Below are 16,577 nucleotides of genomic sequence, written 5' to 3' on the forward strand. Positions count from 1 at the left end.
TCAATCGAGATAAACATTTAATCCTCCGTTTCTTGACAAATAATGTGTAACAAAGGCGTTAACAAACCCTTCTGTCTCTCCTCAGCTAATTCATAAATTAATCCTATTACAAGAAGTAAAATAAAAGTTGGTCCAGGCTCCAAATCTAAAAAAAAAAAATCGAAATTTATAGATGTTGCGATTTTTATAATCGACTGGGAGATTAGATACGCTATTTCAGATGACTGTTTCACTCTCTACTTATTTATTAGTGGGAATAAGATCTGTTACTTACTTACTATACAGCTCTACAGCCCGGGGTGGGCCTTGGCTTCCTTAATAATTTCATTCCATGTTTCTCTGTCCTTAGCTTTTCCTTTCCAGCCGGTTACGCCCAGTGTCCTTAGATCTTCCTCCACTTCCTGGATCCAGCGTCTACGTGGGCGCCCAATTCTCCTTTTTCCAAAGACCGTGCCTTGCAGTAGTCTGCGTGGTATACGGTTATCTGGCATTCTTTCCACATGCCCAAGCCATTCGATGCGACGGACTTTTTATAAAATGAGTAACGCAAATATCGTTATATAACGCGTAGAGCTCTCTGTTCGTTCTGATTCACCAGTTGCCATTATCACTATCATAAACTGGTCCGTATATCTTTCGGAGAATTTTACGTTCGAATATCTTTAAGCTGGTATCCGTTGCCGCAGTCAGATTCCACGTTTCCGCTCCATATGTCAACACTGGCCTAATTAGCGTCTTATACAATCTTATCTCGACAAGTTGGAGGTCATAAACAATTTTGTGTTCGCATAGAATGCACGGTTGGCTGACATAATTCTTTTGTTCACCTCGTTCGATATCTTTGCTTTGAAGATCTGTTGCTGAAATTCCAATTTAGCTGAAAACCTGTAGTGCGAGTAATTTCTTACAGCCATGAGAATTATTAATTAAAGAATTTCGTGTATTTAATTACTGAATTTTGTAAATAAAAATATCACTTTTTTATGGTGGTAATTTTGTGAAATTTGTCGCCTAAAAAAGGCCTCTTATTAAATTACTCTGCCAAGAAATAAATAAAACAAAAAATTAAAAAACAAAAAACAGAAAAAAACAGTGTCTCTACCCTGCTTATACAGAACTCAAACAAATATTAATCTTAAACTAATTACGCAAGATCCGAGAATAACAATTAAAAAGTTAAAAGTAATTAACGTCAACTGCAGGGTGTATATTCTATTGAATTTTGTAAAATTACTAAAACAAAAAAAAAGAAAAATTGAGAGAAAGATTCTAATATTTTTTGTGTTAAGTCGAATGAAAACAAAAAACCCCAAAACTTGGGCCATTCATTAATTCACAAAAGATTTATTTCATCCACAGTGACTACATTCATGCTTTTTTCCACTCATGTATTCTTTTGTTTTTAATATGGCTTTCCCCCCCTCCTTTACAGAATGATTTAATTAGAAGTTTTCTCGGTTTGTTTACATTTTTAATTTATTGATTGTTTTTATGTATTTCAATTTTTCTGGTTAATTTGCTTTAAAAGGTCTTTAAAAAGTCATTTTCACACAGTAGCCAGTAATCTGAACTCACGATTATATTTTTCGAGGGTCGTTTGAAAAGTCCGTGCAAAGTCAGAGAGAAAGCACCACTGGCGCGTATCGAGGTTATGTTTAGTTAGTAGCATCTCTTGGAAGAACACACACCAAGTTTCAGCCAGATCGGTCTATTTCTTTGTGTTTGGCATTCGTTTGAATCGAGGAAGTCGAGTGATTTTCAAAAAATGGACGAACAAGAATTTCGTGTGTTGATTAAACACAACTTTATGAAAGGCAAAACGCCTGAGGAGACTAAAGAGAAGCTTGATAAACATTATGGTGACTCTGCACCTTCGATTAGAACAGTTTATAAGTGGTTTCAAAATTTTCGGAGTGGCCATATGGGCACAAGTGACGCTGAACGTTCTGGACGCCCTGTTGAGGTTACTACTCCAGAAATCATTGATAAAATCCATGATATGGTGATGGATGACAGAAGAGTGAAGGTGCGTGAGATTGCTAGTGCTGTGGGCATCTCGAATGTACGGGTACATAATATTTTGCATCAACATTTGGACATGACAAAGCTATCCGCAAGATGGGTGCCGCGATTGCTCACGCTTGACCAAAAACGAAATCGTGTGAAGTGTTGCAAGGACGGTTTGCAGCTGTTCCAGAAGAATCCGCAGGACTTTAAGCGTCGTTTCGTCACTGTGGATGAAACATGGATACATCACTACACTCCTGAGACCGAAGAACAATCTAAACAATGGGTTACCAAGGGGGAATCTGCGCCAAAAAAGGCGAAGACCGTTCCTTCGGCCGGAAAGATTATGGCGACTGTCTTTTGGGATTCGCAAGGAATAATCCTCATCGACTATCTGGAAAAGGGTAAAACTATTACAGGTGCATATTATTCATCGTTATTGGACCGTTTGAAAACCGAGTTGCAAGAAAAACGCCCACGATTGGCCCACAAAAAAGTCCTTTTCCATCACGACAACGCACCAGCTCACATCTCAGCAGTTGTGGTCGCAAAATTAATGGAAATAGGGTTCCAACTCGTTTCGCATCCCCCCCTATTCTCCAGACTTGGCTCCCTCGGACTACTATTTCTTCCCCAATATGAAGAAATGGCTGGCGGGAAAAAGATTTTATTCAAACGAGGAGGTGATTGCAGAAACGAATGGCTATTTTTCAGACTTGGACAAATCCTATTATTCGGAAGGGATCAACAAACTAGAGCAGCGTTGGACGAAGTGTATAAGCCTAAAAGGAGACTATGTTGAAAAATAAAAAAGGTTTACCCCAAAAAATTAAGTAGTTTTTATTTTTGCACGGACTTTTCAAACGACCCTCATAGATATTAGACGCGAGAAATTTTAAAAAACAAACAAACAAAATCCACTGCCATCTAAAGAACTGTGAGGCTTCTTTGATCTTTGGTCTCAGTATTATACACAGAATGTCTTCTCTAAATTAATGGCTGGAGTAGTGTGGCTATAATTCATATAAATATGTATAACCTATTAAACAGGTTGTGCCAAAACTGATATTTTTGCAAGTATAACATATTTTGTGTCTAATGTAAATATTTTGGATTAGTGGTTGATGACTCTTATTCTATTAAAATAGTTAATTTTCTATTATTATTTATTCGTAATACTGCATTTTTTACCAAAAAAAAAAATGGTCTGTGTTACACTTTAATGAACATGAAATAAAATAAAATATAAAAATACGTCAATATCTGAGGTTACTGGCGCTCATAGTTATTTTTCAGTGAACTTTCTGCCAACTGGCAGTGTTTTCTCGTCATAGACAAGTCAGAAGAGAAAATCTAAAGGCCAGCACCTGGATTTGAGCTCGGCATCTCCACGTGTATTAATCCAGTGCATTAACCACGAATATAGCAGGATCTATTTCCATGTAAAACCGGTATTTTTGTAGCTGGAAGATTTGGGTTCTTAGTCAATCCGAAGAGTAATATTTCACTTTCTTTTTTTTTTAAAGCGCTACGGGCCATGGAGTCCCTTTTGGTTTCCTCGACAATCACCTTCTAAACCTCCCTGTCTTGCGCCTTAATTCGCCATCTCTTAATACTCAATCTTCGGATATCCTCCTCCACATCTTACAAGCATCTCATTCTCGGCCTGCCCCTCAATCTTCTACCACCTGGGTGACCATCCACGGCTTTCTTGGGCATTCTCTCTTTTCCCATTCTTTCTACATGTCCAATCCACCTCAGTCGACTGGCTTTTACCACACTCACTATATCCAGTTCATGGTATAGCTCCCTCAGGGGAGCCTATATCCCTAGATGGCGCGTCCCCCGGTGGCGGATAGGGGAAGACCTCTCAGATATGAGAGAGGTAGGAGGGAAATCAAGTACCTCTCGTGGGACCAAATAGGCTGGGCAGAACAGGCTCATTAGTTGTGGTGGAAGTAACTGTTCTAGGGGAAGGTAACCCCCAGGCTTGTCCATGGGACATATTTTTTCTGTCCCATCCCATCCCATCCCATGGCAATTTATGCCTGTCCCATCCCATCCCATGGGATTCCCATTACAATATTAATATGGAATACAGTTGAAATAAAATTATTAAATTTACGAAAGTTTACGTTTAGTGTCTACTAAATAGGACTACATGTACAAAGAGACATGCAAAACGACTAAATTTATTAACTTTAACACTCAAAAGTATAATCCAAGTATGACAATTTAGTATCATTCTGACACTCTCATTAAATTGAGAAAACCTAAACAGAGCCTTTAAAAAAATCTAGGAAAACCTGAATTATCCTTTAGACTCGAAATCCTTCTCATAGCACCATGCAGTTACATAGATGATGAATGAATTCTATTTTGTTGCACTTACGCAACTGCAAATTTCAGCCTGAATTTATTTTACAATATCAAGTATCGACTACCATGGGAAATACAAATGTGTGCTGTCCCATCCCATCCCATCCCATGGGAATAACATTCCTATGGACAACACTGGTAACCCCGAAGTAACATCCCTGGTCCTCCCGGTTGGGGGTTGGGCGTGGGGCTAACAACCCCACTTCTTACAAAATGCAATGTTCATAATCCAGGCAACATTTCACTTCGACCTAAAAAATTTGACTTACTTAGAAACAATACTTCTATCTCATAATTCTTAATTTGATCTCATTACTGGCAGCATCGTTCCCTTTACTGTAACTCACTTTAATTATCTTTGAGCACCATAACTTTAAGATGCTCAACACATTTCAAGAAATCTTGATCGGCAGGTAAATGCCAATAAAATTAACTGAAATTCTAAATATTTGTTTGAAAATTTAATGAAGAAACGTTGAATGGAAGTTTTTAAGCGAAATTACCGCAATATTATACCACAAAGTATGTCTTGCACGTTACAATAATTAGCGAATAGTAAGTTAAATGAAATATCAACACCGTTCAGTGATTTTTGAATTAATGAAAACGAACTGGCAGGAAATATTTGCTTGAAATATGCTGTAGTTTCGGTAGTTTACAGTTTTTCTCAGTTGTTGCTAAGCAACATTCCTCACATCGCTTAATTAAAACCCGTCAAACTTGGCTAAATCTCATGTTGTGGTTTCACAACTATTTGGTAATTCTGAACATTTTCAAGTGCCTTTCAAACCAATTTTCTGCTTCGTTGGTGACACTTTTTGCATCGTTACATTTATATATTTTTTTTCCTAAAATTGGAATAATTGGTGAGGCAATTAATTTATTTCATTCCAACTTTAAAAAAAAAACATGGGCTCATTAGAATTTTTGTTAATTTAAATTTAATACAGTAAGAACGCTTCATTAACAATTGAATGAATGAAAAATCATTCATTTACCCACTTCTGTTGATTTTTAATTTTATGTTTTACATTTAGGTTTAGGTTTCCGGTGTTACAAGAAATATCGAATACGCGAGCTGGATTGGATGCATGAATAAGCAGGTTAGAGTGGGTGACGTATGCCTGTATCAGCTTGAATAGTTTGTATTAGCCGAATAGATACGAACGGGTAGATAGAACCGAATTGTCAACTAAGGAGTTGGAGTTTTGATATTAGAAACACTTAAAAATAACTAATTTAATAGCTGAAATAAATGAAACACGAATAATTTACCATCATAAAAATTTAGATCTAGATAGACAATGAAAGCGGCTAGACCTGTGGTCCGCAAACCGCGGCTCGCGAGCCACTTGCGGCTTTTTGGCCTCTTGAATATGGCTCTTCCACATTCGATTGAATTAAAAAAAAGATTTGAAATAGTAATTTCATACTGTAGTTACTTTAATGTATTTTATTTAGTGAAACAGAATACACCTTAAGTCCAGAAAGACTTCAGCACTAACTTCTACAAGGTTTTATACAAAATGTCCTCTAAAGAATCCATAACTCATGGTTAGCGATAACGTGGAGCCTATTTACCACTGCATTGCCAATCTGGAGTCAATTTGATTCCAAACAAAATAGGAATGGTCTCTGTTTCCCCACATCTCATAGTTATCCCGAAATGCTCATAGATATGCTATCCCCACTCTCTCACCATTCGATAGACACGAACTGAAGACCATGGAATTCTTAATTTCTTTTTGCAGATTAGTTTACTTGAATCATAAGAGTCATTTTGACTCCAGGTTGGTAATATAAAAAGAATTTTCTGTTATTAACTTGACTCCAGACTATTGCCTAAATGCTTACTTGATAAATTTACATAATTTTCACAGAAAGTATCGAGGCACAAAAAAAAGTCTCTTTCTAGAATTGATTTTCTGTCCGAATTGCAGCAAAACTTGTAGCGAATTGGGTAATTTCCGATCCGTGTCAACAGCGCACAGTAATTGAAAAAATAGTGAATGTAATTAAAAAAATGAAAAAGCCCCTGATCAGAAGGCAGTCAATCAGGATTCTAAAAAATACTGAAATTACTGCGATCCTAAGTTGAAGTTAATTCCTTCTGCGTGAAATGTTAAAGCCGATTTGTGGACAAAATTTGTTTTTTCGTTCTTAATTCCTATTCTTTCTCATCCATTAATGCAAATTTTATTATTAAAATTGAAATCATTGTAAAAAAATATAAAAATAAATTATGGAGTCAATATGACTCCACATTTGCAATAACTGACTAAGTTCAAGAAGCATTGGCAATGTAGTGTTAAGACAGATTGAAAAAGTAGCTTTTAGAATATTTTCGCCACCAGAATTGAAAGTAAACGGTGTAGTGCTGTTGGCTTAATAGCCTTGGGAATCATGATTACATTGTGGTTGTGGAATAGAGCCGTAGAGGAGGCAAGAAGTACTTAATTATATTGTAGCTGCGGCTATTCTTCTCAGCGAGATTGGTAATGAATTCTGTAACTACTGATGGGACATAGCTTGTAAGAGGGTTTGAGAAGCAAAGGGTGTGTTTAAGCTCGCTAGTATCGACAGACAAGTGTTCTGCTTCTTTTATCTGCCTAGGAGGTGTAACATATGCTAGTGGGTGTGGAGCGAGAAGATTATCTTACTCTGGGTCTGCTTTAGCAGAAGCATTGAGGTGACACATGATGATAGATTTCAGAGATTAAGGAATAATGGCGATAATAAACACTCTCAAACTACTGCACAATCACCATATTGTTTTTAAGAAGGGACTATAACATGTTTAGAGACAGAGGAATGATTAAAGAACTGTAGTGGGTGTAGAGCTAATGGTGATGACACGATGAAGATGTTGCCTCCTTCAGTTTGGAACATGTAGCGCTTTAATAATCCCAATTTTTTGAAGTAGTTTTTAGAAATAATAATGTTACAGAGGTGGCTATGTCGCTGCCTTGCACATGTAACCATTCTTGACGTATACTGGTTTGAGATTAAAAGTTTAACAAATCAATTAGTTAGCTTGTAATAAGGTGCAGCGCACTTACTACTTTGTGAGCTCACCTTATATTGCTGAAGTGAAATGATCATTAAGACTGCTTCTTTATCAAAGCACAGGAGCGAGCTTAAGTGAACTGGAGCTATCCAAAGCATTATGTCCTTCAGTAAGTTAGTAAGTTTATTCCATCTTGTTACTAATCAGAATCACATTACACAGTCACAGATCGTCAAAGCATACATGAGTTGGAGCAGTAGAATATTTAAGAAATTGTCTCTAAGGATTCTATATGTAATTATCAGTAGAAAATGCATCATTTGCATATGCTTCTAAGAGTGTTATTTAAATTAATGAGATGACCTTTCGATCACCAAAAGCAATTTATTATTTTCTTTTAATATTGCAGGGTTAACCTCCTCGTCAATATTAAGCCTAGTTATTTATCATTATTTTGCATAATCCTGTAATTTTGTTTGCCAACATAGGTGTGTTAGGAGAAATTTGGGCGAATTATTGGATACTTTGACATGAACGCGATACTTTTTTACACCGTTTAGGAAACTAACCTCTTAGCCAACTTTCAAGAAGAGGAGAAGGTGGTAATATGGGACAGACTTTTTTTTACCTTGCACTACAAAATTTAAAATCGACTCTGAAGTAAAATCATGGACATACATTATTTGTCTTTGTAAATTTGGAGTCCTGAGTGGATTATAGCAAGGAGTCTGGAGTTGCACTGAAAATGTCTGCAGTGGTGCCAAATTGGGTTTTCAGAAAGTGTGGTCCGTAATATGGGACACACATAGTAATTATAGTTAATGTTCTCGTTTTTCCATGAATTGTAAAAATAAGCCTTAAATGTGCCACAAAACTATATTTTACACAATTGTAGTACATTAAGGATAAAAATTAGGGTGTAATCAGTTTTCTTAGAGAAATGTCAAGACATGATAGGTGGACTGGACACAAAAATCACAAACGAATGACTCCTTTTCACACGCAGTGCATTCCATATGAGCACAACGACAACAAACAACGCACTCAATCAACATTTCACCAGGTTTTGAGTTCTCCGCAAAAAATACAATCCGCATCTTTATTATCTGATGTCGAATTTTGGGGCGGAGTGGACAAATCTGATTCCCCTTAATGAAACTGAAAAATCAGAATCGTCTTCAGAATCTGTTTGTTTTGATAATAGGCGATGCAATTTTGACTTTGGCCCCCTGAAGTGAAGTGCAGCTTCTCGAATACCAAGTTTTTTCTCCCTTACAGTTTTAATAGCATCAACCATGTCCTTTTCATCCCTATTTTTACGTTTGCCTTTCGACGATGGTCCTAATTTTGTTCTAGGCATATCTTTTTAGGCCCTTTATAGTACCCTGTAAAAAAAAAAAAAATTATAAGTCACTAGTTTCGTCCTCAGTGCCACTTTTCACAGTTGTTCGGCAGACGATTCACGAGGTTGTTATATGTGATAACGCTGTCCCATAATACCACCTTACACCGCGTACATTTTTTATTTTTTAAATTTATTTGTTAAGTTACACCAGCGCTAGATACACCATAAGTAACAATGACAACTACCGACACCACTACAAACTCACTAATTAAGGGGAGAAGTTACCCAGTGATAACACTCCCTAATTTTTTATTTGAAATCCATAATACTGGCAATTAAAACTCTCTACTTTCTACATTTTTAATGTCTAAGGGAAATTATTCTGACTTACCTCGGTATTAACCAAAAGCAGAGGAAAATCAACCTTAAGAAAACTTTTTAGCACTGACAAAATCAACACGGTCCTCTATTGAACAAAGCTGCACTGCCTGCTGCAGCAGACAAAACCTACCCCAAAGAGTAGCAAGGCACCAAAAACTAACAGATAGCCATTACTGGTTTCACAAAAACAGGGGTGTCCCAAATTCCAACCCCATCCCATTTTACCACCTTCTCCTCTACGAAGTAAATATCTGAATGTTTTTAAATCTCCTAATTGCTTTCTTTGCTAAAGCTTTGAAACTGTATTTTGGACCACTACTCCACCTTCTTATAGCAGTTTAATGATAATTATATCTTTACTGGGAAGTCATTAATTTTGTCACTGCCTCATAAATAATTAATCTCCCTCTTCTTTCTATTTTTTTGCAATTTCTTTTAAAATAGAAGAAGGCAAACTTGTTAATTAAATAATAATATTACAAAGTTATCTCGCTTTTATTAATTAATCCGATTCACACTTGTTTTTTAGTTGAGGTTTTCATTTTTATTAAATCCTTTACTTTAAAAAGATGAAGTCAGCTTTTTAAAAAGTTTAAATACAAGCATGTTTTGCACTTCTACGAGTATCATAAAGGGCTCTTACAGAAACAGCATTTAGTCATCTTGAGTTCATTTTAAGCACTGAGGAATTTGGTGAATATAGTAAGGTACTTAAATCTGTTGAAGTAGATATTTCCCACTAAGTTGCCCTAAGTCAACCATCAAATTTTGAAATTTAAGTTTTGATGTTACTCAATATTATCTCGCTGAAATGTACTTGGAAAGAGCTGCACAGACTGTTTTGCTCATTGCACTGTGCTTACAGTTTTAAGTATCAATAAACTGAATATATGTATATTTATAAACTTATATCTTTTGTACATCCCTCACTTCAGGATGTAACATCACGTACCCTTGGAAATTGGTGTACGCAATTGAGAAATCCATGGACCCCAGATTAAGAACTCTTGCTACCACTGCTCTGCCAGAAGTGCCCTGAAAATGGAATTTTCGAGGAATACTTTTACTTATTACCAATAAGCTCATATTTGGCAGTGGGATCGAAATTTTCAAAATTATTGGGGGACCAGATTCTCAAAAACCTCCATAAATTCATTCAGTAAAACTTGTGGTTCTGGTTAAAGGTTTTAGAATACTTAGAAACAGACTTTCAGTTATCCTGGTATTAAACAGTTGAGTTCGGTAAACGGAAAATATTCTTTTTATTTTAATAAATTGTTTTGGTTAAAAAATGTTTAAAAAATAATGAACTTGACTGTAAACGAAGGAAAAGTGAACATAGTAAAGGTATGAAGATGTATTCAAGTGAACAATTGCTCTTTTAATTAACACTAGAAAACGCATTTCTGTCTGAATTAAACTATAATTTTATTACAGCCGAGACCTCGAAGAATGTAGGTAATTCACCAAGTAATTTGTCCGTCCACTCGTCCGTTTCGCCCTTTACTTACCCAGCATTACCTTTCTGTACCCTGCTGGGAACTTTTAACAATTACATAAGTTGAGGAGAGCAAAAAGTACTTCTAAATAATCATTATACTAAACCACTTATCCAATCTTGATTACTGAATTACTTTTATTCTCTGTGGTTTCAAAGCTGCCGAAAAGACCTTCAGTGGCCCAGAATTAACTTTTTGACGAAAAAGTTTCGGCCATTTTTTTTTTTTTTTTTTGCCAAGAATTCAATAGACGATACGGACAACTACGAAGATTGCTAGGGCAGAGATCAGCCATGAATGTACAGAATAAACTGACTCTGTACAAGACACTACTAAGACCCCCATCTGGACCTACGGACCTGAGCTGTGAGGCTCTGCGAAACCATCCAACATCCAAAGAATTCAATCCTTTCAATCTAAAGTCCTTCGGCATAGTGTCAACGCTCCTTATCCATCCAATATATCCAATGTTAAACCTTCACCTCAATATCAATATCCCTTTTGTTAATGATCTCGCTTCCTTAATTTCCATAATAGCCTAACCATACATCCTAATCCCAACAGCACAAGCCTTATCCACGACAACCCATCCCGATAGTCCTCCACGACGCCTGAAACGACGTTGGCCCCGCGACCTTTTACCTATTTCCTAAACTTCCTTCCAACCTCTAGAGAGTTCCAGCATTGGCTGGCCCCTCTCAACATGCCTTCTCGATTGTAGCGCTGGATCCACCAGGATTCAGCAACCAATCTGTCCTTAACTTGATACAGACCTCATTTACATGATGTACAGGTTGTGAATTCATTAAAAAAAATTTGTTGCCAAGCTTTCGTTCTAGGGACTTCGCCATTTCAGGACTGTGGAACATATTTCACAGATTTATAATGTACATACATTAAATTGTTATAAAAATTGGTTAATTTTTTATATATTATAATTGTCAATAGCATAAAGTAATTCATTCTTTGTAAACTAATTTTTTTATCAAATTAATCTACAATATAGTTCTGTAACTGCAACCTATGTTCCACAACCTTGAAGATGACCTAGTTCCTAGGTCTGAACCTTGGCAACAATAAATAAATAATGGCTGAAATTGGCAATATTCTTTCTTACTTCCGGATTAATGAATCAGTTACCAAAAATAATGAATAATATTCTACAGAACATATAAATAAATATATACTTTTCGGCTCTCTGCTGACGGATAATATCCAAAGCAATAATGTTAAATTATTGTATATATACACCTATGTAAAAATATTCCTGTTAATAAACATTAATAAATAAAAATAAAAAAATACTTTTCGGCTGGAGAGATAAATGAGTTAATTAACATGTTCGTACAGCACACACTTGAAATAAATGTAATTTAAATTAAATTGATTTAATTTTAATGTTTTAAATTTATTTATTTAAATGTTTAGTTTTAATTCCAATGTAACTTATTTAAGGTAATACAATTAATAAACCGACGTTGGTCGGCTCAGTTCGAAAAGGTTAGATTGTTCAAATTTGGGTCAATACTACGATAGATTCAAACTTAAAAGAAAACGAAAGACTTGAGGTTTTGTTGGGGACCCCTAATAAGTTATATTTCTGGCTAATGTTAAGGTTTTGCAGACTATCTACTGTTCGTAAGAATGTTTGGTAACAATGCCTCAAATGTTAGGAGTTTGAAAACTAATTATGAGTTAGAACCTTGACAATAGTCGTTAGAGAAAGAATTTTTTTTTTCAAAGTTTAACCAAGTTCAGATTCTGCATACAAAGTTCAAACTCACTAAATGGTAAAGCGATTAAGCTTGTGGACGATGACTGTCCCGTTAGTGGCAAGTTTTATCCATACGCAAGTTGGCCACATTTTTAAAACGTCATTAGTGATGCTTGCATTTCTCTTAGAGACTTGAAAGTTCTTCTACTGGTTAACAAAATAAATATAAATTAAAAACATATCTTAATAAACTTATTCAACGGTAATTTACTTATTACTAAACCAAAGCTAGTCTATATAAGTTTAGTTTATGTCCGATCAGCAAGGCGAGCTTAAACACTTAAGAATTTGCCTGCTTTAGGCGTGACCCGGTGAAAATCAATAAAAAGTGAGTGAACCATTAAGCCTTAAATTATCATGAAAAGTTTTCATCAGAAATGGCGATAGAAATACTTATTTTGAGACCATTTCTTGATTTCCTCTTCCGAGCGTTTATTGTTGTTCAACGCCTGTTTGAAGTCAAATTCTAATAAGAAATTAATCAAAGAACGATGTTTGTGTACATTTCCAGGAACAAATAATGTTCGCGTGTTTTGTAGGTGATAGATATAATTTTTTAAATATAATTTCGAATTTGAGAGTTACGCAATTTTAGCCGAAGCGAGTACAAGTTACAGATACATTTACATAAAATAGAATCCTGGGCAAAGAAGTGGCGGATTAAAATGAACTCATAGAAATGCCAGCATGCCACGTTTACTCTCCGGCGGGGCTCCTGTCCAACTGTCCTCTTCAACAGCAATCCTCTTCCTTGTACAGATCTGGTGCGCTACCTTGGGCTCTTGATAGACAAACGACTCACGTTGAACCCACACACTAGACTTAAAATACAATCAATGACGAAACGTGCGAAACTGCTTTACAGACTACTTGGACGTCGCTCCAAATTACCCATTGAACTCAAACGCTTAATATACAGTACTACCCTCAAACCTATGTGGACTTACGGACTAGAGCTGAGGGATTCAGCCAAACCTACAAACATACGGACAATACAAACATTTCAGTCAAAACTTCTCCGACAGATAGCTGACGCTCCTTTCTACGTGACTAACCTTATTCTTCACTAAGACCTCAACTTTCCCTTCATAGACCAACTCGCCAAGACAAAATACCAAAAATTCCACACTACTCTCTAATCCTCTTGTATTGTCTCTCGCTTCCTCTGACATCCCTAATACTCCTCGCCGACTGAATCGCCAATGGCCCCGCGACTTCCTTGTAGTCTGAAGGCCTAAACACCATTATTCTCCTATCTCTCCTCTCTCCTCCTCATATTCTCCTCCCCACATTCACCTCTCTCCTATAGAGAGCGCTACCGCTGGGTAGTTTCTCTCCTCCTGCACCAGTTCATCACTCTCTCCATTGTACACAGATTGTAAATACAATGTGTACAGATTGTAAATTACAAAATAAATTAAAAAAAAAGAAAATTGTGCAGCTAGTGAGTAGGTCATGTGACAACTAATTTACTTAGTTGCTTATAATTTCTGTCTCTCGTTGCAGACAAACTGCTGTAAACCTAGATATATCTGTACTTAGAAGATGTTCTGACGTACGACTCTAGCTTGCAACCACTAAACTAATACCTTACTTGATCTATACACATTTAAATGCAGATAAAAGTTTGAAGCTTTACCAAATTCTAAGATTATAAGATTCTGTTGCACCAATTAAAAATGCGACCGATTCACTCTTATGAAATAAATGATATACTGTTGACTACACTATCTTATTTAAGCAAATGATGGGTAAACTTCTGCAAAACTGCTATCTCTCTTTTCACAGTAAAGAAATATGTCCTCTATTTGTGAACGTATATCTGTGCAAAATGGAAGACTTTATGACCTGGGAATCCATTTTGTTTTATATCAGCCAGAAGTCGTGCATTTAACTGATGCGACGGTAGTTTTATTGATCCTCGACTTAAAGTGCTTGTTTACAACTTTTTCACGGGATGACAGTTTATGCTATAAGTTTTATGACGAAGACTAAAATGACTTTTTACATGCTTACTGTAGTCTTATTGCGCTTATTTAAAAGGACAGTTTTGGTTGTTTTGTGCTCTAGAAAGACCTATCTAAGTAGAGTAATGAAAAAATTATTAAACCTTCTAGTTTTAACCTTAATTGTACATTGCCGCTAATTTTTCTCTCGCCATGGTAATTATCAATTATTATTATTATTTATAAACTGACATACTGCCCTGCTTGCCATGGACTATTGCTTGTCGCCATTGATTGCTAACACACTGATGAACGACTTAATTGATCTTTCCATCTCACCACAACATTACATCCTCCATAATTAAACACATTGATGGCTGATTTCTATCAGTCAATCCTGACCACATCTTCTTTAAAGTTTTATATCATCAAGATTTACAATTAATTTTAGAGAGAGAGGAAACTGATTAAAAAATAGCTTTTCTCTATAATTCTTATAATAATAATTAATGATAAAACACTCGCAAATAATAGGTAAACCAAACTTACCTTCTCTGAACGACTTATTTTTTTATTTTTAGGCCATCCATTTTTAACAAAAAGTCATTATAATAAAGAAATCTATTTAATCATGCCATCAAACTATTCTTCCCGTGTTTTTCATCAAGACTATATAGATGTCAGACATTCTTCTTAAAAAGACTATCCTAAACATTCTTATTCAACAAACTTTATTTATTTTTATTATTTATATGCAATCGGGGTCTAGCCCCATACAAAAGGGTTTGGTGTAACGACAATGTTATAGGAAAACACAAATATACAAAATTCAATGAAAATAATAATACAAAAGTACTACAATTAAATAATACAAAAATACTAAAAAGTACTCGCTTCGGTGGCACATATACTAAAATTGGAACGATTCTTATTCAAAAAACTTGCCAAATAATTAGAATCATTCGCAAACTCAGTCCATTCAGCGCACATCCAGAATCACTCTGATTCACTCACAGAAACTCACATTTTCGTTCACTGCACAAATCCAATCGACCACAAAATTACCTCTAGCCTAAAAACTTCCTTAAAAATCCTATTTAAAGGATTCTCTCCCAACAATAATTTAACAAATATTGCTTTAAACTCAAAATCCCATTATAAACTACTCAAAAGTTGCTAAGGAATTTATAAATAACATCAAATATAATTAACTTGCACAATGTTTTGATGTTTATCTCGTTATTTTGGCATTCAATATTTGTTTATATTAAGGAATTAATGCACTTGTTAGTCGTACAAAGGTTAATTCATTTTGATAAACGACAAAAACAAACATTGCTAATTTTGTCCTTTAAAATGATTCAGTATTCTAATGCATTTGAAAGTGAATGAACCTTTTTTTGCTTCTCAATTATAATTTTTTATCATGGAAAGAAGACCTCTAAGTGATGAAAGGGCAAATTTAATTGTCCAGTTTCATTTCCAGGGGCTTTCTCAGCTTGAAATTGCTAATGCTTTGAACATTGCGCCAAGTGTTGTTTGCCGAGCATTGCAAAGATACCGCGAGTTTGGAACTGCACAAAGACGCCATGGCGGTGGGAATTTTCGAAGAACCACTGAAAGAGAAGACCGCCTAGTGAGGATGAATGCCCGCAGAAACCCTTTTTTGACCGCCCGACAGTTACAAAATCGTCTTTTTGAATCCTCTGGGACTCAAGTATCTGACCAAACGATTAGAAATCGATTGAGAGAGGTTGGTTTGCGTTCGTATCACCCAGTTAGAAGGCCCTCTTTGGATACTCGGCACAGAAGAGCAAGATTGGAATGGGTAAACTCTAGGTTGAGGGAGAACCAAAACTGGGAATTTGTATTGTTTAGTGACGAGTCAAGATTCTGTGATAGCAGACGTTTGCGAGTGTGGAGAAGGCCAAACACTCGTTTTGAGCCACAATTCATCCAACCGGTAACAGCACACCGCGGTGGCGGTGTCATGGTGTGGGGTGGAATTACTCTCAACAATCGTACTGAACTACACATCATTCAGGGCACTTTAAATGGGATCAGATACAGAGATGACATTATTCGGGGGTTTGTCTCAGGCTTCCGAGACAATATTGGGCCACAATTTGTTTTTCTCGACGGCAATGCCCGCCCTCACCGCGCCAGATGTGTTCTTGAAGAAATTCGTCGTCTCGGCATTACCCACTTACCACTGCCAGCACTATCACCAGACCTAAAC

At 36.0% G+C, this 16,577-nt stretch overlaps 1 protein-coding gene across 2 annotated transcripts in view; it reads left to right on the forward strand.

The window, feature by feature from the left end:
• Nucleotides 1-16,577, forward strand: part of LOC141456190 (chaoptin-like) — a 532,556-nt gene that overhangs the window by 50,461 nt on the left and 465,518 nt on the right. The gene's annotated exons all lie outside the window — the stretch shown is intronic.

Source organism: Rhodnius prolixus, unplaced genomic scaffold (assembly GCF_049639745.1).
Source record: "Rhodnius prolixus isolate KJV_2025 unplaced genomic scaffold, Rpr scaffold_4, whole genome shotgun sequence".
Taxonomy (NCBI): domain Eukaryota; kingdom Metazoa; phylum Arthropoda; class Insecta; order Hemiptera; family Reduviidae; genus Rhodnius; species Rhodnius prolixus.